General features: G+C 36.7%; 1 protein-coding gene across 8 annotated transcripts in view; it reads right to left on the reverse strand.

Moving 5' to 3' along the window:
* Positions 1 to 27,930, reverse strand: part of Sox5 (SRY-box transcription factor 5) — a 960,532-nt gene that overhangs the window by 856,324 nt on the left and 76,278 nt on the right. For 4 of the 8 annotated variants that reach the window (XM_048787306.1, XM_048787311.1, XM_048787305.1 and 1 more), the window contains exon 2: positions 23,311 to 23,464. The exons of 3 other annotated variants lie outside the window; for them this stretch is intronic. The gene's annotated coding sequence lies outside the window, so the exon portion shown is untranslated. The remainder of the gene's footprint in view (positions 1 to 23,310; positions 23,465 to 27,930) is intronic. One more of the 8 variants, XM_048787309.1, reaches the window with a different exon arrangement.

Here is a 27,930-nt window from a genome sequence, read left to right on the forward strand (position 1 = left end):
CACAGTGCCATACTTGGAGGAGGAAGCAAAGGAATGTTCTGGAAACAGAATGCACAGAGAGTTTAATGTCATGTCATATGAGTAGCAAATAAAAGTTCTAGCTATGCTCATGTAGAAAATATAAAAGACACTATAACTATCTCAAAATGTGAGTGATTATTATAAAGAATGAGGAATGGACTTTTGTTCTGAATATCTGTAGTATTTGGTAAAAATGAAGAGCAAACTACCTCTGGAAAATTTCTAATGAAGTCAAGAAAGAGCTTGTAATAAATCTGAAATCAGTTGTCCTGGGAGGCAATAAGGAGCCTTTCTGATAATGAGCAGTCAGGCTCCGCCTGGACACTTTGATCAGGAAGGTGATGGGAAGAAGGGTATTTGAACTATTAGGCTTAAAATACTAAAACTTTAAACTTCCCTGCTTCTCCACCAGCACTTAGTAAATGACAAGAGAAAACTGGTTATGCCCCAAATCCACGTTGCACTTCCACACTCTATACTACATTCACTTTTCACTTTTCATTATTAACTTTTATTTACTGATTATCTTGCTTTTCTGAAATGTATTTTAACAACAGGTGAACCCTCTCAAATCTACTAATAAAATCATGTGGAATAATTTGTCCCAGTACTATCAGCTCAGCCCCCTCTCCCAAGTTCAAGACACCCCTGTCCAATTGCTTTCTCAGCTCTCCACCTGCATGTCTAATAGCCATTCCCAACTTCATGTGCCCCCCCCCCCCAATCTGGATTTTCCACCCAAACCTGTACCTCCCTCAATCTTCAAGCTCAGGAACCACCACCAAATGGCACCCAATCTCCTTTCCTCTACCTCCATACCCATTTCATTAGCACATTCTGTTTGATTAACTGTCCATTTCTCACCAGCACAACCACCACTGTTCATCAAAAGTCAGACTTTCAAACTTCTGTAGTCACTCTAACTGGCCCTTCTGCTTCTGCTCTTTCCCTTTTAATTAATGATCCACAAAGCAGCTGGAGAGGGGATCCAACACACAAACCTCCAAAACCTAACCATAGCATTCAGGAAAAGAATTCCAGTCCCTTACTGTATTCTGGTTCTTTTCAACTTCTCTGAGCCCTCCTTACCAGTCTCCTGCTTGCCAGGACTCCAACCACATGAGCCTCCTCTGTGTCCCTCCATAACCTCGGGTTTGCCTCCCCCTCAGGGATCTGGCTCCAGCTGTTCCTTCATCCTAATGTTTTCACCACAATCTTCAAATGCCTTGTTATTCTAAAATGGCCAAAAGGGCACTCTTCATCACTTTAGCCTATTTTAACATTCTGTACCTGACATTTTCCTGGTTGGTATTGCTTATGTTTGTGTTGCTTGTCTGAGTTTTCTGAGAACAGGAACCTTGTACAGCTTATTCACAGCTGTAGCCTCAGAACCCAAAACAGAACCTGGAATACAATAGAAAGTCAGTATTTGTTCAATAAGTTGATCATCTTAACATGAGCCAAGATGACATCTCTGGCATCTGATTTGAAATCTTCTTTAAAGTGATCTTCACAAATTGGGGAACTAGGACCAATATTCTAAAATATTAACAGTAAGTTAACACATCGAATGCATCAAAATACAATCACCTCCCAATCCTACATTCACCATGCTGACCCTTGTGCACTTGTCTATGTTGTTGCTCTGTGAAATAATTTCTCCTCTAGTTTTCTCTAACCCCCAACATCATCTGTGTGAATCTCATCATCTGTGAAACACTATCCTCTTTTAAAGGCCCAGTCACAAATACTATCTTTCCTTTGACACACTCTGATTGCAAAATTATTATGTATTATGTGCATTCACAACAGTGCTCCTTCACAACCACACATGTCACCAGGAAGCTGAATATTACAGATGAGAGTTTCTCAAAGTTTCTTAGATCACAAGCACTTGGGGTAATTTGTGAAACTCACAATAGCTTGAGAAACACTGAAAAACATATCCATTTTTGAAGCTTCACAGGGCACAATATTAAAGTCTTTGAAAAAGTCCCTCAATAAGTAAAATGTAGGGTTTGACTTTTATAATGCAAACCTACTTGTTTTCTACTATTTGACCACAAAATCCTCAATCATCTTTTTAAAAACACAGATATACATAAACAACTCAGGTAAGATAAGCCAAAATATACCTGACTAGTGGTTAAAGAACATAGATTTTAGAAGTTAGTTGGTCATCAGACTTGAATTGTAACCTGGGCTCCAATAGTTATTACAGAAATTATATGTCCCTCCATATTCCCATGTTTGATATAGAGTTGAATATGACCACTGCAGAGGATCAGTATAAGGATTAAAGATGCTAGGGTGTCTGGGACCTTGCTAGCACTCAGTAAATGATAGGTGCCATTAGAATAACAATTTGTATTAATTTTGTACCTTAGTGAGATCAGGAGTCTTAGGTATTTACTTGTGAATCTCACACAAGGTCTAGAATTTATCATGCAATCTTAAGGGTTTGCAAACAAAGCAGCCCACACACCTTCCAGTTGGACAGCACAAGGTTAGTGTTTCAGGCCCCACACTATCCCCATAGCCCTATGTAAGGTGCAACTAATAGGTTTGCCATTGGCCTTGGTCCTCTGGGGCATTAGAACTTGCAGTTCCTTAGAAGTCCTCAATTAATGATCATTGAATTTCTTGATCTCAATGAATTCTGACTGGGTTCAATTCTTATCCACCAGAATCACCCCCATACCTAGATATTTAACACCATCTATTTAGAAAGAGTGACTCACCAAAGCAATGATTTATGCATTTAAAAACCTACATCATAATGGAAAATTAAAAGTTATCTAAAAAAATCCTCTAATCTAATGTGCACCCCTTCTCTCCACTTCATCACTGAGGTGGTCTACAGTTGCTCATGAAATTTAGAGTGGGAATGGGTCCCCCAGGACTGGCCTGTAAAGCCGACTCCTAAAGGGTAGAGGGTATTCGTACATGGAGAAGCCTAGCCTAATGAACTCAGGGGGCCATTCACCCTTGAATTTCTATGAAATCATTGGAATTTAAAATAAAGCACTTAAAGGAATTTTCAGAGATCATCAAGGCCTCTCCATACCTGTTAGAATATATCTATATCTCCAGGTTCAATGTTGAAGTGTGAAGGCTCAAGCTGCAAGAGAAATTGATGGGTTAGAGGGCAAAAATGCTTAGGGGGAGAGAAGAGAAAGGAAAAGAAAAATCTGAGGATAAAGGAATTTATGCCCTCCCAATTAACCTTACCAAGGACCTCAAAATTCCCAAGGCAACCTCGATTCTACCTTTCTTTCTTTTGTTTTCAAATATGGAATTTTCTCCAGAACTAATGTTAGAATTGAGCATATTCTTCCTTTGATTTATAAGAACATTCAGGGAATATAAGGTCATGAAAGTTAGCAAACCAGCTGGCTTCAATGCAAAGTAATTAAATAGAAAGTCTTAAAAACTGAAAATCCTTACTAGACATGTTTCAGAAGGATGTTAAATTTATTTTCCTTTGTATTTAAAATACCCTCTTCATATATTTTTTAAAATATTTACTCTAGATTTACATTAACTCTCCCCTGATAATAGCAGTGGACCTAATTCAGAAAAATCTATAAAAGAGCAGAAATTAGAGCTCTGCATTTGTGGTTAAAACTACTGGTGGACAACCACATTCAGGAAACATGTGGTTAAAGTAATTAGATAACCATAAATGCCTGCGAGTTCAGAAAAGCAGAGTTAAGTGCTGGAATGTTTTTTTCTTTCAAAAAAGAGGCCACTATGATTTGAAATAACTAATAAAATAATCTAACTGATTTCTTAAGAAGTTAAGCAAAAGTGCATGCTTAAGTGGTTATGCTCCACACATGAAAGCAATCTACTCAAAGCAGCATTAAGATGTGGGTTTATAAGTTAATCATGTATTAGGTACAATACCTAAACTAAGCACTGCACTATTCTATTTATTCTTTTTATACCATCTTTAAATTATACTTAGTAATACTTATACACGAGGGCCCATTCAGAAAAGCCTCTCAGGTTCTAGGCTCTATATTTCTTCTATAATATGCATATTCAGACACTCATGGTTAGTAATTGTTCTAAGAAGAATGAGGGTTTGAAATAACTCTCTGGCTGCTGTGATCCTGAGCACATTCATGCCAGTAAATCACTGCTACATCCAGCAGGTAGGAAATAGCCAATTTCTGGAAAATGGACATGATTGCCAATTAAAGGAAACCAACTGGTAACAAGCTTAGAAGGCAAAACATGAGCCAATCTTCTGTGACTTTTGCTTGCAGTACCAAGGACTGCTTTACCAGAGTAGCATCAGGTGTTGATACTCCATCAGTGTCTGCCTCTGATTCAGCATGACATACTAGCTCTTCCATTTTGGAAGGCCGAGTGTTTCCATTTTCTTGTATGTTATAGATATCCAAGAGCAAAAGAGTTGCCACATTACATTTCTCCAAATGAAACCATAGGGTAGTCAAATTAATCTAATTATCTGTGACCCAGTTTGACAGTACTGCTAAAAGCAATGTTAACTCCTCTCCAGTTATGCCCTTTGTTTTCTCGTTCATTTTCATTTCATTAATTTGGCTGAGAATGCCCTTTCACACCCAAAATGTACCTGCTTTGGTATTCCATGCATAAACTTGAACTATTGAAAAACTGTGCTCTGTCTACCACCATATGGGAAAATCTAATGAGGAAAGAAATTGAAATTGTCATGAGTTTTCAATAAAGGTCTGAAATTTCTAAGAAGTGATCCAGCATCATTTTCTCATTTAGTAATTCCACTCAACCAAGTGATTTTTCAGGAGACACATCAAACAAATTCAACTACTGGTTCATCACAGATCAGAAGTCTCACCTTTTCCCATAAAATTGGGCACCATGTATTTTTTACTTGCTTCTTTTTTACCTCACTTTTATCCCTCACTCTTGTTACTACTGAATTTGGTCTCTGTCTCACAGGTTTAAAAAAAAAATGTGGCTGGTTATAGTATTTTAATAAATAATTTGCATTCCATAGTAGAAGAGACACCTAAATGTTTATGGACATCATTCTCATACTGATTTTTCCAATTAACAATTGGTATTTCACTTCCATTTAAGCAGAAAAAGATTATTCATATATTTTATTTATTTAAGTAGTAGGGATTGAACTCAAGGGGTGTTCTACCACTGAGCTACATCCCCAGTCCTTTTCATTTTTTGTTATGAGACAGGGTCTCACTAAGTTGCTGAGGCTAGCCTTGAACTTGCAATCCTCCTGCCGTGGCCTCTGGAGTTGCTGCCATGCTCATCTGCATTTTAAATATTCATAATGAGCAAAATTATATACTTGGAATGCACCCTTCAACATAATGGCATTATAACTAAATTTTTATTTGAATTATTTTTATGATAATAATAACTAATGTTTTTTCACCACATAGGTTAAAAGTCTGCAGCCTCTAATTTGACAAGAACTCTATTATCACTTTCTGCAAAATTAGACGGGAAAGAATATTAAGACATCTAAAATCTGACACAAATAAAAATCGCTCTCACTTTTTTCCTGGTTTCAAATAAAGATCATATGCTGTTTGAAATTCTATACCAGGCCAAATAAGGGGATACAGAGGCACACACATCATTTATCCCTCTGAATACAACCACAGCAAGAATCCATTGGTATCTAAATACACTGAAAATCTTTAGATACTGGATAAAGTTATCTTTATATTTTTCATGGTCTCATCCATTTAGCCCCCTTTGAATCAATTAACATAAAATACCTTCATGCAGGATCCCAAGCCCTAAAGGCCTATCCTAAATTTTGACAGATAATCAGCTAATAAAAAGATGCATCCAGAAAGATGCCCTTGGAGAGATGCATGAGAGAGATCCCTTAAAAATAGCACCAAAAGTTCGTCCTGCAAAGTTCAGCTAAGACTTCACATCATAGAATTTTACTAATGTCAGTTCAGAAAATGCATTCATGGGGCCCATTCTCAAAATAACACATCCCCAAGTACACCCAGAGATTCTGAAGTTCAGCATTTCCCCAAGACATCTCTGAAAATGACAACACCCAGAGACTGGTATTCGATTGAGCCTGTGACCCTGAAATGCTAGTAAACAAAACTAACCTCTGGCAATACTGATTGTGTTATGCCACCTGGATTCCCCTCCAGAATGAGACACTCATTTAGTTGCCAGGAGTGCTGACTGCTGATAAATGCAAGTGATTACTCCCTAGAACTTTCCCCAACATGAGCAGGATTCTTGCCTTACCTGGTGGTATGTCTCTCTTGGAAGGATGGCAGCATCTAAGGACTGTTCTAAGAAGGATGTGGGGAAGTAGAGGCAAAGAGGTCTAGCAGTCTTGCCTCTCGGAAAGACCAGGCAGCCCTAAAGCACCTGCCCCCACAGTATTGACTGATTGTGGTTACATCTCAGCCCAATTCTGCCCTCTACCTGGTCCTGGGGCCTTTATTCCCAGCTCCCATGGGTGTTAATCCTCAGAGCACTCCCAACCTTTTCAGCACCTCAGAACACAGCTGAAAGGACTACAATACAAAGAAAGAAGGCAATGCAAAACAATTAGTAACTTTTGTCAAAGTAGAAAAATATTTCAGCCAAGAACAATTCAATAATCTCCACAGAAAAAAAATGCCTGGTTTGTCCCAAGAACAAACCCTCTGTCCACAGTTTTAGAGATGGGTGTTCTTATTTATTTATTTGGCAATTATTTCTTTCATGGGACTTTGCTTAAATATAACAAAATCACAATTGAGCTTAAATCTGGCTAATTAACAGTTAATGGCTCCTCTTTTCCCACATATATTTCTTGAAACTCTACTAAGGAAGGAGAATGGTGGGTGTGGATTTGAGGGAGTTAAGGAATCAGAGTGGTGGAGGTGATATGTTAGTCAGTTTTTCATTACTGTGACAAATTACCAAACAACTGATAAGGAGATATTTATTCTGGCTCATGATTTCAGTCTATGGTCAGGTGGTTCTGTTGCTCTTGTGACTGTAGTGAGGCAGGACACCATGGCAAGGAGCAAACAGTGGAGCAAAGATGCTCACCTCATCACAGACAGGAAACAAAGAGAAGGGGGTCAGGGTTCTTATATTGTCTTAAAGACACACCCACAATGACCTCACTTCCTCTAACTAGGCCCCACCTCTTAAAGGTTCCATCACCTCCCAACAGTACCACAGACTGAGGACCAAGGCTTCAACACATGGACTTTGGGGGACATTCAAGATCCAAACCACAACAGGTAGAAACTAACTTTTTTCTAAATATCTTTTGGTACTGGGCCAGGAACTTTAAACATTAGCTTATTTATTCTTCACTAGAACTCAACGAAGACAATATTCCTATTTTCATTTAACAAATGAAGGAACTCTGTTTCAGTTAGGTCATGTGGGCTCTGACAACAAAGCCTCCATGACTCACTGGGACTACAAATAAACACTCTTTCCTCATTTGGTTCATCACGTTTGCACATGGGAGAGCTTCATTATCATTTACCTTCCTGATTCTCACTAATTAAATACAGCTTCGCTACATAATATACCTGTTAACTTGCCTCACTATAAATAAAAATCAACAATGCCACACTTTTTCAGAATTCAATTAACATTTATGATTTCAAAGTGCCAAAATAAATCATTTATTTAGAAGGATTAGTAAACCTAAAACACACTTTTACAGTGGTTTAGCCAGTATAAAAAATTTACAATGACATCCCTTAACTGGGCACTTAAGAAATCATTTGGCAGTTTACTTTTTGCCAAATGCCATACATTGTTTTAATGTCAGATAGGAAGCAAAAGTTATTTATAGATTGAAATATAACACTATTAAAGCTCGATCTTATATACAGCAACACATTCCAAATAGAGTTCTCAACACTCCATTTTAAAGCGCAAATCACTGTATTCAATACCAGCATAAGAATGTCCTCGTCTTAATAGAGTACCAGAGGTGTGACAAAGACTCCAAAAGGGGAGACGGTTAAAAGAAAAATCTCATAATGTCAATGGTGTGTTTTTTACCTTAACCTGAAAATTAATTTTTGTGACTAAACTTTCATAACTTGTTTTTAGATGTCTGTGGTTTGTTGGAAGCCAGTCAGCAGGAGGCAGAGTGACATGTGAGCTTACAACAATGGGTGTTGCTTTTACAAATGCTACACTTTGACATTTTAGTTAATCTAAGTAATTTTTTTAAAAGATTAGCATTTCTTATTTGGGTATATAGACATAACATTTCTAGCCTTGTGGGACTATGTTTTCATAGTCAGATAAGCCTTTGGATAATTCTCTTTCAGGCCAATTCTGGTAATTTATAGTTTTATGAGCACCAATTGTCACACTTGAGTTATAACAAGACAGCTTCTAGACTCCATAAATTCAAGGATTTAAAAATATATGACAACTTTCTAAATAAATAAATTTAAGAAAAAAATGTAAAAAAAAAAATTAACATAAGCTGACTATTGCCCTAAAAGTGATAGAGTTGTCTCCCATCCTTGCAAAGAACAAAAGTATCTTATTTATTTTTAATAAACAGCATGATATCTTAAGGGCTATTAGCAGTTCTTATTTTAGGTTAGGTTTAAAAATCAGTGGATATTAAAGACATAAGAAGAAGAGGTAATATAATAGGTAAGATATTGAAAGTATTATGTAAATTCATAATACTACACTGTATTTTTATTTTTGATTAAATTAATTCTTTCCTAGTGTTTTCAACTGGAATACAGGACACCCAAGTCAATTTGAGTTTACTTGGGTGTAAATTCCAATGTTCATAAAAACCTTTTCTAGTGTAAGTATGTCCCAAGCACTATTTGCATTGTGCATATCACCTGAATATATTAATAAAATGGTGAGTCTGATTCTGCAGGACTCGATGATACCTCAGAGTTTGGGTCTTATTTGCTATTCTGGCACCCTGTCCCACATTATTTTTAAAAGCAGAAAGTGCTAAAGATAATATCATTAAATGTTCAATTTGTGAACTAATATTTGCTATTAATGAGTGGAATGATGAATTGGTTTTTATTTCCATATTTGGTTCACTATATTCTCTAAAAATTCCAGGAAGATAGCAAAATTAAAACACTGAGTGGAGTTTTATTGATATAATTATCATCTTTGGCTATTTTTCCCCTCCATCTTTATGGATTCATTCTCTAATCCATCATATGCATTCTGAGATCCTCAAGAGAGCTGACAAAATGCTGATACCAGTCACATTTCTCTCAATTAAATACAAAACTTTAGGGTAGGCTGGGACCCAGACATAGGTGGTTTTAATCTTTCCAAATGTGTTAAATCAGCTTTCTGATACTGGGGGACACCTGAGATAAGTCAACCTAAAAAGTGGAAAATTTTATCTGGGCTCACAGTTTCAGAGGTTCCGATCCATGGTTAGTTGGCTCCTTTGCTTTGGGTCTGTGGGTGAGGTAGAACATCATGTCAGGGAGTATGATAGAACAAAAGTTGTTCCCCTCAAGGCAGCTAGGAAAGCAAAGGAGAGAAAAAGGAGGGCAGAGTCCCAATATCCCCTTCAAGGCCATCCTCCAGGGACCTAACTTCCTTCCCATTGGCACCTACTCCTAAAGTTCTACCACCTCTCACTAGCACCACAGGCTGGGGACCAAGCCTTCAACACATGAACATCGGGGGGCATTCAAGATCCCAACTATAGCATCAAGAGATTCCAATGTTCAGCCAAGATCGAGAACTTTCCCTAGGTCCTTACTGACAAAGTGGAGCCCAGGAACCAGCAACAACAGCCTCAGTTGGCAACTTGTTAGAAACACAGAATCTCAGGCCCTATCCTAGGCCTTATCAATCTAAACATGCATTTTAGCAACATATCTAAGTGATTCACATGCACATTCTATATCATTTAGAAATAACAACTAAATGGAGCCATGCTGTGACTTTCATTGCATTATTTACTGGAATTCTAGAGCATTCTAACTCAGCAAAACTTGTCAAATTAAGTACAGTAATATTCTCCCAATGTACATTACTTTAGACTTCTAACCCAAATAATACGAACTATCTAAAGCAGTCCTGGATGGAATGCTGATATCAATCCCCAAAAGACAACACATTTGATCCTGGCCAAAACCTCCAAAACCAAGAAACCAACACTCATGTAGCAAATACTGCTTTCTTTTTCCCCCTAATCCCAACCCTTTGCTTCTCTACTTGGTAAGTGCTATGCTACTAAAAAGTTAGTGTATTTATTTTCTCAAATCTTAGTGTTGAATTAATTTATAAATTGCATTATTATTATTGTTATTATTAACATAAAAGGAAATATGGATGAATTCTGGTCCCTCAAGACTTTAAGAGTCAGAGAAGGTAATAAAGAAATGTAGTGGACAGAGCAGTAGAGGTTACCAAAGAAAAACTTTGTTTACAGCATCATATAACTTTCATCCTCCCTGGATTAATACCTGAAGATGGCTCTTCCAAACCACATTTGCAAGAACTAGTGCTTCATAGTTGTATATCAACATCATCTTGCAATTTCTAATACATGTGAACCATAAAAGAACTATTTCAAGAAAGTAGCTAACTGCTGAGTTATCTAAGAGAAAAAATAATTTTAGAGGAAAACATTAAGGCATACTAATTTTTAGTTTTCATACATTATATATCATACCTTACAAGAAGAGCATAGAACTAAAGTAGAGAAAATTTGAGGCTATATAGAGTGAATCTTGTGAATAAAGATTTCTGAGCATAATTTCAGTTTTATTATATTTCATGAAGTGAGCAAGAGAAAATTGCATCTGCATCAATGTAGTGAAGGAGTTTCTCATCTCAAAAGCCTATCTGTATTGATATCAGAAAAGGGTAGGGGTGCAAAATGACAGCAGCTGGCCTGCCCTTTCACCTCTCTAACAGTGTTGGTGGCAGCAATGAAGCTTAATCAATGCAATGGAAGTGACATTTTGCAGTCAAATCAAATTAAATGGAAATGAAAGGAAAATCTGAGGTCCAACCTAAAGGCTGTTCCTCTTACCACTGAGGTCATCTCTATGGTAACTAAATGCTACAAAAGTGTAGAGTAAATCCTTAACAAATCTGCAGAAAGCATGTCCAATTGAATATGATAGTGTCTGTCACTGTACTTTGTAGCTTTCTAAAAGCTTACACCAGAAGTAACAAAAAGGACTTCTGCTAGCGAGTAAGCAGAACAGCATGGTTCATCTGCCCACTACTCAAAGACAGAGATGCTCAACTTCTGAAAGAATGAACGCTAAATAAGTGGGCAACTCAAGGACAGATTCAGCTAAGTGGATTAGGTTCAAACTGCAATGTTTTCCAGAATTGTTTTTACTTGGACTTATTCAGTTCAGAAATCTCCCCATTCCCTGTAAAAGCCTTTTCACATCATAAGGAATCATTTGTAGGGAGTTATAACTGACCATTCAGGTTTCTTTTCTCAAACACTCCATCGGAGATGCATTTCCCCCTTTTGTAAGGGTGTGTTAAGAACAGAAGGATTGTAGGGTTCTGAGAATGCAGCACTGAAAACTGTAATGGCAAGATAGCAGCAGTGGTAATAGCTCTTTTCTGGTAGTTTCCCCCACACAGACTCTTCCAGAAGCCCCTAACTCATGTTTTTAGACATTCTATTGTTACACATAGGTAATCCAAACTTGGGTAACTGTGACTCTTGTAAACACTATTTTGTTGGAGAATGTAAACTGATAGGACCAAACACACTTCCCTTGTAATTAAATAACCATTAGGGACTTGCTCTCCAATAAGAGCATAAATTCCCAGGATTTTATATATGTGTGTCCTGAGGTTTGGGTGTCCTCTACTAAGTGATGGGACATTTACAGAAGAAAGAATAAAGATAAACATCTGCCAGGCTCACCTAGTAATAGATCCTGCATTTGCCATTTGAGCTGAACAAGAAGAAATGCTATTTCTTAGGACAATTCTTTACATCGTTTGACATGCTCTGAACCAATCATTTAGATCATATTTCTATGAGTAACATATTAGATTTGAATTTTGCTAGTGATGTTGTCAATATGAAAACATTTCAACAAATATCAATATGAAATATGAAAGATACCAATTGTTATCAACTATTGTATTTTATGTGAGAGAAATGGAAGGGTGACAATTTGATATGTCTTTTCTCAAATGCATAAAATCATAGGTCATATACTCCACTCTGCTTTAAATTCCAATGCACACCAGTGAATTCATGTCTGGAGAGAACTCATCCTTCTAAATGGTGAAAACATTAATAACCTTGTTCCCCAAAGTTAACAAGCATCCTTTACCAAAAATGTATCACAAATTATCACTATTTTTTTCAGTACTCCTAATTACTTTGATTTGGGTGTCATGTTTAGTAATTTTTCAAAATAACTCTGGCAGTGATGATGGCTGTTCAAAATAACAACCTGATATTATTTGAGACATCTTACTCCTTATAGCACCCATATTTTAAGGTTTATAATAACTACAAAAGCATTCTGCTTCATATTACCATCCCATAAAATTATACTTCAGTTTAATATAATGGAATATGCTCTGGTCCTGCCAACTGTAATCCCAACCATGTTATTTATTAATAGCATTTTGGGCTAGTTATTTACCTCTCTCTTGTCAATATCCTCCACTGCAAAATGAAGCTAATTCTACTGGTCCTTCTTACCTCACAGAATTACTTGTGAAAGCATGGATATAACATATATGGAAGAGCTCTGGACAGGTTCCAGCAATGTGCACCATAATGTCATCAGGATATTATATTGAAAAGACATTGTTATTTCAGAGAGAACATTTTTGTCATGTTAAGAATATAGCTAAATATACTAAATACTTTGGTAATATAGTAAACATTGGATTAACTGGAAGGCTTCAGTTTTCCTAACTCTTTACCTATAGTTCCTAGTGAAAATTAATTCTCAATAAACAATTTTTGTATAAAATTTGTTAGAAAATAGAATGGCATAAATGAACATCCTGAAATTTGCTTTCCCAAAATAATTACTTCATATCAGGTTATCTCCTTAAGATTTGCACCCATTCCTAGAGAGTTGGATGTTAGGAGAGAAAAAAAAAATGGTTTTATGTAGGTCTTTAAACTTAGGAAATTTAAACTTAGGAAAAGCCTAAGTTTAATAGTAAATTCAGTAAGTTTTTATTGTATTCTATCTTTTTGACAATTTAAGTGAGACAGACCCCCTACTCCCAAGGACCCCCTACCCCCAAGACTGCCTTGTCCTTTCACTACTGCATTATACACATCCAAAGCCATTTGTTTTCCTTTTAGAAATTCTGCCTCACCTTTATCCAAGGAAGCATTTGGGGAAAAGTGGAGGTGTTTCATTGGCATGAGATTCTATGTTTCAGTATTTCAATTGCTACTCTCTATGTGCAGCTGAATTTGAAAACAAAGACAGGAAGGACTGCCAGGGATGATCACAAATCACACACTATCAAGGAAACAGAATGACAAGATTTAAAAGTTACTGTGTCATATTTACTTTGGAAATTGCCATTATAACTGAAATACAGTTTGACAGCACAGTTTTAAACTTCTAAATGCTTAGAGATTTTATCTAACTAATAAACTTGTGGCTTCATAAACCCAGAAAGCTCCCGCGATACTATCTTATTTGAAAAGGGTGTGAGCTTGCCAGGTGTAAGGAAGCAGATGCGATCTACGGATTGGTGAACCGCAAAGTGCCTATCTATTTTCAGAGATTATAGGGATGGCACTGGTGCCATTGGTTAAGATAGCAAATTGATTTCTTCAATAAACTAGTGCTCTCATTCACTCACCACAATTTTCTAAAATTGCCCTTTTGATCTGAAGCTTCCAATCCTGGTCAGACGTAATTTTTTATTTTGGAACACTGAAATCTATACTCTCAGCTATTTTTTCCTTACATGACAAGAAACACAAACCTTTCTGTCCTCATTCACTCCTCTGAAAGGAATTCTTCTCTTTAAATGTGCTTCTGTGTTTGCTGACTTTTTTAAAGAAATAAAATCTTAGTAACTATTCTGAATTTTCCTAAGTTTAAAAGTATGTTAGCAAATAGGGGTTACCTACTTAGTAGTCATGCATTCATTAAGGGGTGATTCAGATATATTTAGGTTTGGGGCCTCCCTGTGGTGGGATTTGAAATTTGGACCCTGGGAAATGATGAGGAAAAAGTCAGTGACTATAAAAAATATACCTAAGTATGTCTGTTTATGTGTATTTATATGATGTGTTAATATAAGTACACAGGCACTAACACTCAGGGTTTTAAAAATGTGCCTACTATTTTATGTTTTACTAGTAATACTGCTTCTAGCTAGCATTACTGTTTTTGATAACTTTCTAGTACAGGCACTCTTTAAGCACTTTAAATGTATTAATAAAAACCCATGCAACAGAAACTATTATTAGCCCCAAGATGAAGAAACTGAGGCACAAAGAATTTAAATCACTCGTCAAAGTCCCACAGCTAGTAAAGGGCTTAGTAATGTAGGTTCTTTCAAAGAGAACCCTGCAATAAGGAGTGTATAGAAAATATGGTTTCTGACTTTGCATGGACAAGCAGTTAGATAAGAGCGTTCTGCTATAAACACAGGAGCTGCACAACAGTAAAAGTGGCAGATAGTGTGGTGATATTGATAGAGATGTGTTGATGGTGCTGCTGATGATAAATATGATAATATCTGCTATTAAATGAGTACCACATGCCAGTAATTGTGATGTGGGCTTTATAGCTCATTCAGGACCCAACAACTCTGGGAGGTAAAGGGAAAAATTGAAGTTCAGTTAATATGAACAGCTGACCCAAAGTCACCCAATTAATAAATGACAAAGCAAGAATTAAACACCAACTCTCTAACTTTAGTGCCTTTGCTCCTAATGGTTATGGTGTGTTGCCTTTGAATTAATAAAAATACCTGATACTGAATATTTATATGTGCCATTATATTGTTCCAAGTGTCTTTACACATTATTTCATTTTCTTATTCACAACTATGAAATAAACTGTACTATATTGAAAATTTAGTTTCACTTATTCCTTCCATCAACCACTTCACTGAGCACAGGCAATGCAGGTTCTGTTTGGGACACTAAAAACAGAATAGTGAGAAAAGACAGACTAGGTTCTTGCGCCCATAGTGCTAACAATCAAGTGTGTCATGAAGGCCAGCAGGGAGAGTCAGCCTACCCAGTCACAAAACAGCTGACTGGCACATAGGAGATCTAAACTCAGGCAAAATTCAAATTGTATTTCTTTTTTACATATCTATATCATTGTCACAAGAATGGAGGAAAGCCTAGGCAAAGAATTCAACAACAAAATGAGATTTAACAGTCAGGGGCCAAATAAATTTAAGATACAGATCAATTTGGCAAATAGGACAAAAAATTCTGGTAAAAACAGGTAAGTGTGAACCACAGATCATTCCTAGTCTGCCACACCAGCTCCACAAAAGATCCAAAGAGTTTTCACAAGTTCCTCCAATACAAAGAACTACTGAAGACCAGAGGGATGTGCAACAACACTTTGTCACAGATAGGAAACATCCTCTTAGGTTACTTCCTTCCTCTACTAATGCTACTAAGACATCATAACACATTTAATACTTGTCTCTAACAGTACTATTCTCACTGTACCACACACCAGGCAAATGTTTCTGTGTACATAAGTGTATTTAAGCCTTGCATCATCTTTTTTTCCCATACCTTTTCCATACCTTGGAAGGCAGAAAGAAAGGAAAGAAGTAAGAAAAACAGGGAGGGAGAGAACTCATAGTAATTAAGAGATCGAATTGCAGTAGCACAAATCTCTACATGAGCATTTGGAATACTTCCCTCATGAAATTCTCATTATTTAACACATTAGCTTGATCCTCTAAGGATCCTGACATAGGCACAAGTTTGTAAAACACACTGGTGAGTTTCTTCCTGGGATCCAGGCACATGGCACAGCCCACTGGTTGGCAGAGAGCAGAAGTAGCATCTGTGGTCCAATGTGGCCATAGGTTTCTAAAACCCAGTATTACACCCTAAAGACCTTCCTGCTGCACCGAACAGCAGGCAGCTAGCCCACCCCACTTTCTGAAGACAAGCTCCACCATAGCTAGACATCAGAGTTACTCAGATCTACTCCTGTCCCCAAAAATGTGATGTGTAACTTATTTGAATATTTAATGATGGAGACCAAGGAACTATGCATTTTAAAGCTGCCCATGTACTCAGACACACAATCAGAAGGAGACTCTGCTCCAGAATATCTGACAGTTTTTTCCCACAATCCAAAATAAAGCACTCCAAAGACAAAAGTATTAGCACCATCAGATATATGTATTCACTTTTTTTTCTTTTTCTTTTTTCTTTTCTTTTTTTTTTTTTTTTTGGCCCTTCATTCAATAAGCTTTGATTGAGCACCTACTCTGTGTCAGTCCCTGTGAGAGCCAGGAAAGATTCAGCAATGAACACATGAGCCCAACACTTGAGCAGAGCACACTCTGGCAGAAGCCAGTGAACACAACTCAGTGTTTGTGTTATGCTGAAGCTGTGCACAGAACACAATGAGAATACAGAGGCAGGGACTGAACACTCCTGCAGGATCAGGGAGAACTTCCTGGAATATGTGTGGCTTCTGCTGAATCTTTAAGAATGGGTCTCACTTAGCCTGACCAAGAAAGGAGGAAGGAAACTGTGGGCAGACAAAACAACAGGTGCAAAATGCAAGGAGGCCGAGAAAAAAAAAATCATATGTATGAGAACCACAAACAATGAACTGTTTCTGGAGCAGAAGTTTGTTGGGGTAAGGGGAATGGGCCTGGGATCAGATCACCAGGGTCTTTTCCATCACAGTTGGCAAGTTTGGATTTTGTCCTGGATATAATGGAGAATGCTGGGACAATTTTAATGGAGAGTGTTATAGGCTCAGATATACATTTAGAGACATCTCATCAAGAGTAAGTAGCAGGTTTTGAAAGAGGTGACACTGCAGGAAAAGGGCACTGGAGTGGTAGATCCTGACACTGGGAAATGAGGAAGGAGATTTTCTAGACACTAAAAAGCTTGAGTTGTCAGGACTTGGACTGATTAGAAGGAGTAGAGAAAAGCAACAAGACATCCTGGGCCTTCCAAGGTTCTGGAAAGGAGTAAGATAACATGGCACTTTGCAGGGTTACTTAGAGTCAAAGCCTTCTCTGCCCTTGTCTTGCTGTGTGAACTTGGGCAAATTATTTAATCTGTGTGTCTGCCACAGCATCTGTAAAACAGGGACACAACAGTGGTATTCCTTCCTCCTACGGTCATTATGAGGATAAAATTAGCTCAGAAACAATAGGTAAAGTGCAAAGAACAGTACTTAGAGAATAGTGCCAGCTTACAGCACCAACATTAGAAACACTTAAGATGGACCCTAGGCCTCAGAGAATCCAGAACTTTCCCACATGCTCTCAAGAGGATTTAATCAAAAAGCCCCCACAAGGCAGTTCTTGAGGTGTTCACTTCTTGTTCTCTTCTTTAAGTTTTGTATTAGTTCTTACATGTGTCGTGTCTCATCTTTCAATGCTTATTTCATAAATTGTATACTTGACAACTTTAAATGTCTTATTTGAAAATATCCATATTTCTTGCCTCATATTTATATTTTCTTGACCTTCAGGGATTCTTTGATGTTTTCAAAAGAGACAAATTGTTTCTGATTTGAACACCATCATGTCTATTTCCACCTTGAATTTTGTTCTTGAAACTTCCCTTCCATTATTTTCATCTTTGGTTACTGAGTCACATTCCAGGGTCCTCCACCTGGCTTATATATTTGGGTTTCTCCCCCTTCTGCACTCGTATCATCTAGATTTACAACTTTGTGATTCTTTTTATTTAACTTTAGCCTTTGGAGCTTCAAGTCTGTACAAAAAAAAACAAAAAACAAAATGAACCACTCTCTGCAATGCCCCAGGTTAGCTCTTTATGAGAATGATAAACAACAAAACAAAACAGAAATCCCCAAACCCACACAACTTATGAATAGATATCTATTCTCTGAGGAATGAAGAAATCTGGTTTTACTTTGTAAGGTTCACTTGGTGAGTGCCCAATAAACTACAATAAGCCTTAAATTACTATACTGTGTATCCACAGGGAGGATGAAGGCTTCATACCAAAACTCTTTCCTCCATCAGGCTAACTGATTACAATTGGAGTCTCCTCAAATGAGCTTGTTTGATAATTTGTCTCATTACTACTGAAAAGGAAATGGAAATCAAGGACTTGGGGGCAGGAAGCAATAAGCAAATATGATCAAAGATTATACTGTATGAGATGCTGATTTAGTGCAAAATAATAAAAACAAAGTGGTGTCATATCAAATGAAGTATATATAATTAATAAACTTTTAAGCTATTCATTAAGCTAGTATACTCTAATATTACAAGCCATATAAAGTAACTGTATGTGAATAATCTTAAAGCATCAAATACAGATGTCTTTAGATGCAAACCAAAGTACAGATGATGCAGAAAACCAACACTGAGTGCCATTTATTACTTTCCTACTAATTCTAGGTTTAGAATGTACTTTGAATTTGATTGCCAAATTACCCACATCTATATTATATCATCTCTAAGCATCATTACAACATCAGCCTCAATCTTGTGGGAAGGACTGTAAACAAGGCCAGTTGGCTAAAGATAGATCATTACTGACACATACAATAAGGGAGGTAACTAGGAATAATGAGTATAATCAAGAGAAGTAAATTTAGGCTAAATACCAAGAAAAAATGTTTAACAGTGAGGACGGATTAAGGCAGCAACCTTCCAAGATAAGTGATAAAGATCACTGAAACACTTAAATCCATTAAGAACAGCTTTTCATTCATAAGAGTGTTTAATAAAGGATTCCAATCGGTGAGAGAACTAGAAGGGGTGAGGGTGGGGACTGAAACTCTCTTTTTACTTGGAAAAGTTAAACATAAGGAAACAGGGTGGCCAATTTCTTCACAGAATAGGGAAATGTACTTTTTAAAATCAATCTCTATAACAAATCTTCAGGAACAGTGTCATGGAAAGCACTTGGAAGCAAAATGCTCTGGGTTCAGATCTCACCATGGACAACTACCAGGTGAGTGAATGCAGCAAGGTACTCAATGTCTCCAAGCCTCAGTTTCCTCCACTGAAAGTGAGCATGCGCAAGTCTAGCTGGCAGAGTTACTGTGGAATTTAAACACATGAATACTAGAATCCATTAATTATTAACCACAGAAGACTGCCTGGAGTACTGTAAATATTTAACAAATGGTAGCTATCATTATTATTAGATTTTTTTTTACTCTGAATAACTTGAAACAGGTATTTTGATCTATTACTATTCACAAACAAGAAGATTTTTTTTCTTCAGTGTAGTCAATCAGAAACCAAGTTGCAGGGCTAGAATTGTGGCTCAGCAGTAGAGTGTTTGCCTAGCATGTGCGAGGCCCTGGGTTTGATCCTCAGCACCACATAAAAATAAATAAAATAAAGGTATTGTGTCCAGCTACAACTAAAAAATAAATATTAAAAAAAGAAAAACCAAGTTGCACTGTGGTTTTACAGATGATCATATTTCTTAAATCCAAAGTGTTTCTAGGCATCTTGCAAGTGGGGTTAAGATAGTTGTCTTATTTTAGTGTTAAAGACACACACCCAGGTCATTGGCCCTCTGACACTCTCGTCACCCTCTTATTTTTTAACGTGAAAAGTAAATTACAAATTTCAAACTTCACTTAACCAGAATGCTAAAGTATCAGGATGTTCTGGTCAATTATATATAATTCTGGTTTGATTTTTCCCAACTACCTAATTAGAAATTTATCTTTGTCTAAATGCTCCACATAAAAATTACATTAATATATCTTATCAGGGCTTTCTACCTTAGAAGTAATAAACATAATCTAATCTTTCAATAAAGATTATAATGCCCCCATCACCTTTACTCTGAATATTAATTATCACTATAAAACACTAAAGATGTATGAGATTGAATCATCTCCTACTGACCCCCGATCGTGTAGTTGTTTTCTATTAAATAAATACCTAGAATCTGCTTGTTAATTGTAAATGTTAAATGGGAATGGGGGAGGGGGACAGGGACTAATAATTTAAGATGTTTCTAAAGGTCTGATAAATTGATAATTTAATAAAAAATGTTAGGATGTGTCACTAATGGAATAAGTAAATATACTTTGTGCTCCAACTTAGAAAACCACAAATGAACCAATTAAATGAAAATGGTGTAGATTTCACACATCAGTTATATTATCAAAAAGTTCTTCAATAAGTTTATGCACTTTTAATAAGCAACAGCACTAGTCAGAAGAAGAAAAAAATAAGAACTCTGATGCATTCAGAGCCTATAGATCTAAACCAGACAAAACAAAGCCTCATAAATGTGTTTGTTCATTAATGCTTAAAAAGCCAGACTTTGAGTTGTTATCATGTCAACTGGCACCAAACCATACTCAATTTAGAGCAACTACAAAGTGGAGCCCATAGTCTACAATGGCAGGGTTTTTGATCACACTAATTAACAGCCATTTTGTTTAAAATAAACAGATACGAGTCTAATTGCCTTTTTTACATAAGAAAGAGAAGATCTTAAAAGTAAAAACATGCAAAAGGAAAGATCAGACAAATGCCACTCAGACAGATAAGCAAAGTGTGGGTGAAAGGAACCCAGAGGAAGTCTGGCTGCTCTTCAGATTGACAGTCCAGTACAGCAAAGGGAATTAGTTGCTCAGAAAGGTTAAAGGGAATCCAGAGGTGCATGACCTGTAACTACCCATCCTTTCATGACTTCCACTCCCAAAGCAATTTTACCTTAGTTTGTAATGTGATAGGCAGTAGCAGGCCTGACCACCCTAATTAGGAGAGAACCTCTGATTATAGACAAATCATTCCCTCTACCCTGGTGTATACTGCCAGAAGAGGAAGCGGTGCAACTGAAAGTTCAAAGATAAACTGTGCTAGTTCACTAAGTTCCAGATGTTGTACTTGAATTTTGTGTTCAAACAAATGAGCCCCTAGATCAGTGGCCTGTTTTCTAAAGCCCCCAAATGGTTGTTAACATAAGTTGATTGTACTTGGTTCCATGGAATCTATTTTGATTTAAACACCAACAGCTGAGTTTGTGTGCATGCTGAATTTTCATCTCCCTAGTCTGTCAAAGCAATTCCTGGAGATACTCAGAGAAGTCTTCTGTTGCCAAAGCTATCATACCAGAATTATCAGATCCATAGCCTTGTTTAAATTAACAAGTAATGTGCTAATTAATAAGCTATACAAGTGCAATGTTATATATGATGTAACACAGCCATGTACGTAATTTAAAAATAGTACCTACTGTGTGACCTATGGTGAGCTATTTAATGTATAGCCAATATAATAGGCATGTCACTCACTCTAGAACACATAACACCAACAATAAGGAAATAATAATTCAAAAATCATTACCTTATTACCCGATTTTAACCTCTGCAAAGAATTTTCTTCCTTTGGTTACTCACAGAATATTGACTATTCAAAAACATTCATCTTTCTATTAATCTTTATATATCTCCTATTACTAAAATAGTACATTAGGCAGAGAGGGGGCTTTCCAAAGTGTCTGGGAGATCAATTTTAAAACCAAGCAAAAATGATCAGCATGCATTATTATCCACATTCATAATAAGGCTGAAGCTGAAACCAATTTTGGACTGATAAATGTTTAATAATTGACTCTCCAGGAGAAAAAAGGTGGGGGGAAGGTCCTGATTTGTAACATTTGTAAATTTCACAGTGAAATACCCAGGATAGCTGATGTCCAGCTACCACACCACCATGAAGTCACTGAACACAGAGCTAAGAGGAGATGCACAGAAGTGTTTCATAGCCCACAGAAGCCTGCTCTGTCACACCCTTTTTGAAACTCAAAACCCTTTAAAAATACAGGACAAATTCCCAAATGACAGGATTTATGTTGGCTATGGTGTTTTCAACTATCTACATCTGCGAAGCTTTACTATTTAAATATGTAAATCTACTGCCTACCCATCTCATAACATCTTGGTAGAGTTTTCAGGTTTTCTTCTCCAGATTAAACAACCAAAATATATAGAACAATTGCTCTTGAATGAATGTGAATGACAGGCATCTTTAAGATCCTGAGAGCAGCCTGTTTTGGTGGCTCACACTTGTTGTAATCCAGCTACTCAAGAGGATGAGGTAGGATGATTTCAATTTCAAGGCCAGTCTGGGCAACTGAATAAGACCCTGTCTCAAAAAAAAAAAAAAAAAAAAAGAAAAGAAAAAGAAAGAAAGAGAGAAAGCAAACTAAACTGGGTATGGTGGCACATTCCTGTAATATCAGCAATGTAGGATTCCAAATTGGAGGCCAATCTTGGCAATTTAACCAGACCCTGGGCAACTCAGCAAGACCCTGTTTCAAAATTAAAAATCAAAAGGATTGGGGATGTAGCCCAGTAGTAAAGCACCCTGGATTCAATCCCCTATTCCAAACAACAACAACAACAACAACAACAAAAATAATAACAAAAGGACAGAGGATGTAGCTCAGTGGTATAGAGGACTTGCCTAGCATATGCAAAGCCCTGGGTTTGCTCTCTGGTACTTAGGGGAAAAAAAGAATGCAAGTGCAAGTGTCAAATTTGAGCCTCCCCCAAATGAGTTGAGTTGGTACTCAGTCAGAAACGATTCTCAAAGGCCTAACCTCTCTGGTCCTTATCAAATACCTTCATGTATCTTCTATAAGCTGAGAATTAGAGAAAGATCCATAATCTATCGCTGGTGAATCTGAGGTTAATTTATCAAGCGTATCTGAAAGTTTGCCATTTGTAGATATATAAAAGATGCAAAACAAGCAAAGCTCAATAAAACTAGAAAATCATTTAACACGTGATAAAATTCTTAAGCAAAAATTTATCTAATGAAGTTTGGCCATTTTACAGTACACTAAACTGTCAAAGAAACATTTACATAAATACAGTTTATTTGTATAAAGGATGCTATAAATTATTATCTTTTAGTGAGTAAATGCTTGAAAGATATCAAATAGAAATGAGAAGTGAAATCACCCATTTTGAAGGATCACTTTTAAATATGAAATAAAACAATGAGTTTTTTATAACTATTTTTTTCATACACACACACACACACACACACACAGAATAATAGGTAGATCTTGGATTAACAAGATTTACCACACAGAATCCCTTCTAGAATGACTTATTTAACAATACTCACTTGTTATCTAACAAAAATGGCTTGGCTTACAAATCGAGAAACTTGGTGGTCTATATTTGGTACCTTTGAATCAAGTCTGGATAACTCCATCCAGATGACACACCCAATGAAATGTCATCTTAAATCTTGATACGTGTCATAGGAAATATGTAATCTATAAGAAAATTTAAAACATTAGTACATAATAGTTTCAAATTATTTTTAAAGGTTATAAAAATTATTAACAAGAATTTTGTACAGACTAATTTATATTGCCATGAGCATAATCTTGTATCTACTTTTTTCCTTTTTTAATTCTATAAAATTAGCAAGTTAACACTTACTTTATACCACTTCTGGGAGAGTTTCAAAATGAAGTGCATTAAATATGCATTAAAAACAGGACCTGGCTAACACTTCCCCTTTTAAGAGCATAAGCAGCTTGAGGACAGGAACCATGTGCTTATATTAACTGCCTTGTCCACAGCACCTGGCACTGGGTCTTGCAAAATGTAAGAGCACCCAAAATGTTTGTGAACCAACGCAAACGTGGGAGTGATGAGTGTGGTGTGACAGGAGTGAGAGACACTCTAAAGTGATAGTGGGGACCTGCACTATCACCTCTCACTGTGTTCTTGGCTCTGGCCGTCTTGGGTATCATCAGTGTACTGGAACAATGAGTACCCGGCAAGAGAGAGACACATTTCATAAAGTACTGAAAGAAAGAAGTGTATTAGAGGAAAGTCCACAGGCTAATTCTAAACTGTAATTAGAAGCAGAAGAGAAAATCACACAATCATCTCCTGGGAAAGAGAGCCAGTACCATGGCACCTAATGTGCCTGGCAGCGCTCCACCAGGGGTGGTCTCAAGCACACTGCTGCTCTGTGAGCTGTTTGCTACCGGCATGTGGCAGAGGGGCACAGCACCCAGGAGTCAGACATGGAAACATTCGCAATAATCTGATGCAGTCCTGTTGTGTCTATGGAATCTTGTTTTCATTTTTTGAATCTGTTCTTATTGTGTTTTATGGCAGCACTGGTTCACAACACATCACAAACTTAAAAGATAAACTAGTCTTCATCATAGAATTTGTGAAAGCAGGGCTGCTCTGGAGAACTCAACGAGGACCTAGGAGTACACATTCTGCAGTGGTCGATTATCAGTCAACAATTGAAGCAAAAGCGACTGAATGAATGAATTTAATTAACTAATTGATTGAATATTTTAAAAATGAATTTATCCAAAACCTAGGGAATCCAGAACCAAGATCTTGTGATTCCCCCCAAAACAGTGTTTTCAGTAGTATACTGAAAGAGATTTTTAAATTACTATAGAAATGGTAGAATTAGTCTTGAATTTTCTTCTTTCCCTTATCATAAAACCTTAGCACTATTTAAAGTGTCTTGTATTTGATATAAAATCCCATGTTAATAACAGATCATATTTCCATTTATCTATTAAAATAACCAAAGAACACATCCGCATCTTCCTGTTTGTACTTCTCTCATTATTTTCTTCAAAGAGGAAAAGTTACTCTCCTATAAAGCTGTAACTTAAGAGCTTTTTCAGTACACTGCAATATTTGCCTTTCATTCTTAGAATGGAATGACAACTCACTCAAGAAAACAGACTTCTTAGAGAGTATGGGTTGTGGATCTCTAACTCTGAAGTGCTTAAAAAAATACTTGTATATAGTATGGTTTCCATAGACATACATTAAGTGAAAAGGTGCTGTAATATTTTACAATGAGAAGTATTAAAGGGATACCCAAGTATTTATTCAACTTTGTATACATTTACTTACTGTGGGATTACTTGATTTGGGATAAGTCTGTTCTTGGTGCTGGAAAGTTCATTTAAAAATCATAATAGCTACTGTTTATTGGACAACCAATATGTATAGGCAGAATTCTAAGAACTTAGCTAGTATTAACTCATTTAATTCTGAAAGCGACATAATTCCTATTTTTAGAAGAGGGTAAATGAGCTATAAAGATGAAACTAACATGCCCCAGTTCCCCCACCTGAAAGGATCCACAGGAGGAATGTAGACAGAGGAGGTCTGGCGCTATAGCCTGAATGCTGAACCATGGTGCCAGCTGCTTCCTCCACCCTGGGCTTGCTTCTGCTCTCAAGGATCTCAGTACAGTGTGGATTATCAGCTAGTATGGGACTGACATTTTGCTCAGTTCTGCAATATTTTAAAATTGATTCTTAGAGTATCCTTTGAGAGGGCTGGGATTTGGCTCAGTGGTAGAGCCCTTTCCTGTTCATGTGAAGGTTCTGGATTCAATCCCCAGCATTGGGGGAAAAAAAAAATCCTTTTGACAAACCTGTCTAATGTCATCTGGGAGAATTAATTATTCACAATCATAGTAGTTAATACATTCATCAAAAGTCATGTAGGATGAAAGATTATAAGTAGAAAAACAAAACACATGAGTAGAAGAATTATCTTTAACTTCAGACATTACAGGGACTCGTCCCTCCCCTCAGTCCATTCTACACCACCCCTACCCACAGGAAGCAGCAGCTAGTGCTGTCATTTATGCATGGATAAACTGTACACACACACCCTGAAAAAGATTCCCATATGGGAAAAGAAAGAACATAAACAAAAGAAATATGCCAGCATAGGAACAGAAATTGCCCTTAAATGACAGTTTCTCCTGACACAGAATGAAAGATAAGTATAACTCCCCAGAGGAAAGAATGGGGAAATCAGGACAGCTTTCATTCAGCAATGATAACATATTAAGAACAATTTTACTCATATATTTTTCAGTCTTTGAAATGCTGACGCTCAACATTACCAGAAATGACAGTCTCCCCACTATTACTATTCCACGTGCCCATACGCACCAGCATGAAGACAAAGCCAGATCTCCTAAAGAAACCATTCACACCTTTTCATGGAAATTCTATTCCAAACTGCCCAACCCTTCCACAAACCATATATTTACAAAACAAGCATATCCATAAAGTAGATATTACAATAGTTTCGTATTTCATGATAACTTTTCACGTATTTGATGTTATGATACTACTTTTAATTGTGTAAAATGTGTCTTTAAAGGACCACCAGAGCAGAGAAGACCACATAAATGTGGATTACTGAAACAAGCACGCTCACTGGAAATTTTATAGGAACAATATGATGAATAAAAGGTTGTTCTAGAGCTCATTGATACTTGTTACTTATGTCTATATTTGTTCTTTAATGGAAAATCAAATAAATATGTCTGTTCCCAGGCATGCATATATAAATATATATGCAATATATATAAGTAATATATGTAAGTATAAATATTCATATAAAAATGTATTTTCCCACCAGCACTACCCCAGTGTAGCAGCTAAAGTAAAAATACAGAAAACTGCAGTGAAAATATAGAGCCAAAACAATTTTTAGGAGGACTCAGATTCCATTACAATGATAGTTATTTCTTCATTTTGTTGAGCAATGAGAGAGACATTTTAAATAGACGCCCCAAGTTTCCTTGAAAAAGCATTAGACTTTTTTAGTCTTCAAAAATATAACTATCTGTTGAAGATGTTTCATTTTCTTTTACCAAAAACAAAAGAATAACATGCAAACTTCTTCTGGAAAGTGAAGACACAAGGTAAATTAACTTTAGCCCTACAGCAAATTTCTCTTTCAGTGAAAGTTCTAATAGGCTTTTTTGAATCACTCACCACAGAAACTAAACCTTGTTTTGAGTATCCTCCACCTTTGGCACTTTAATTCAGTGATTTAAGTGCACAGTAAGTTTTCCTCTCAGATAAGGTGCTAATCATGAGCGCAGTCTTCTTAATCAGGACTGAACCAAAATAGTCCATCTCTACCACCTTTCCTGTTTGCACGGACGGAGGGATCCCTTTGTCTTAAGGAAACAGGAACGACACTAGTCTCAGCCTCCCTTGCAGTTACCTGCCTGCATAGGTCGTTTTACCTTTCTTGGTTCAGGACTTAAGGCGTTAACACCTAAATAAACTACTTTTTCAAATGAACCACTAAACACTTGGGTCCCAGGTGACCCTGAATTGGATATCAGTTAGTTTCCTAAGCATTTTTCCTATCATAAACTGCACAGACTCATTTTAAAATAAATCTTTTGCATTTTCTTCGTTAGTTCTGCTCCAAACAATGCATGAAGTCCTCAAAGTGCTCTTCTTAAATTATTTTTTCAAAATAATTCACTTTCTAAAAAAGGAATTTATGCTGAATCCGATATAGATTATTCCACAAGAGCAGAGATGAATTGTATTTGCATTGTCCACTGCATTTCAAGGTTGTATATGTTGCTGACTTAAAAGTGCTGCAAGGAATTTGCAAAGTTTATATTATTGATAAACATCATTTTGCTTGTATGGATGGTCCTTGGTCTCAAAAGCCTTACAAAGGAATAAATTTGGGTATTTATCATGTCTCCTACCATAGGACTCATTTAGCCTAGCCATGTATATTTAGTTCTTCTAATCTTTTCTCATAAGTCAATCCCCTCAACTCATTAATCTTTTTTGTTGCATGTCCGTGATTGTTTCCATTTGGCTCAGTAGGAAGGTAGCATTTTACTAGAGTTCCCCCCTCCTCTTCATTTCAATTCAAAAGATTATAAACTTCTTGAGGGTAAGGACCA

This window comes from Marmota marmota, unplaced genomic scaffold, assembly GCF_001458135.2.
Source record: "Marmota marmota marmota unplaced genomic scaffold, marMar, whole genome shotgun sequence".
Classification (NCBI taxonomy): Eukaryota; Metazoa; Chordata; class Mammalia; order Rodentia; family Sciuridae; genus Marmota; species Marmota marmota.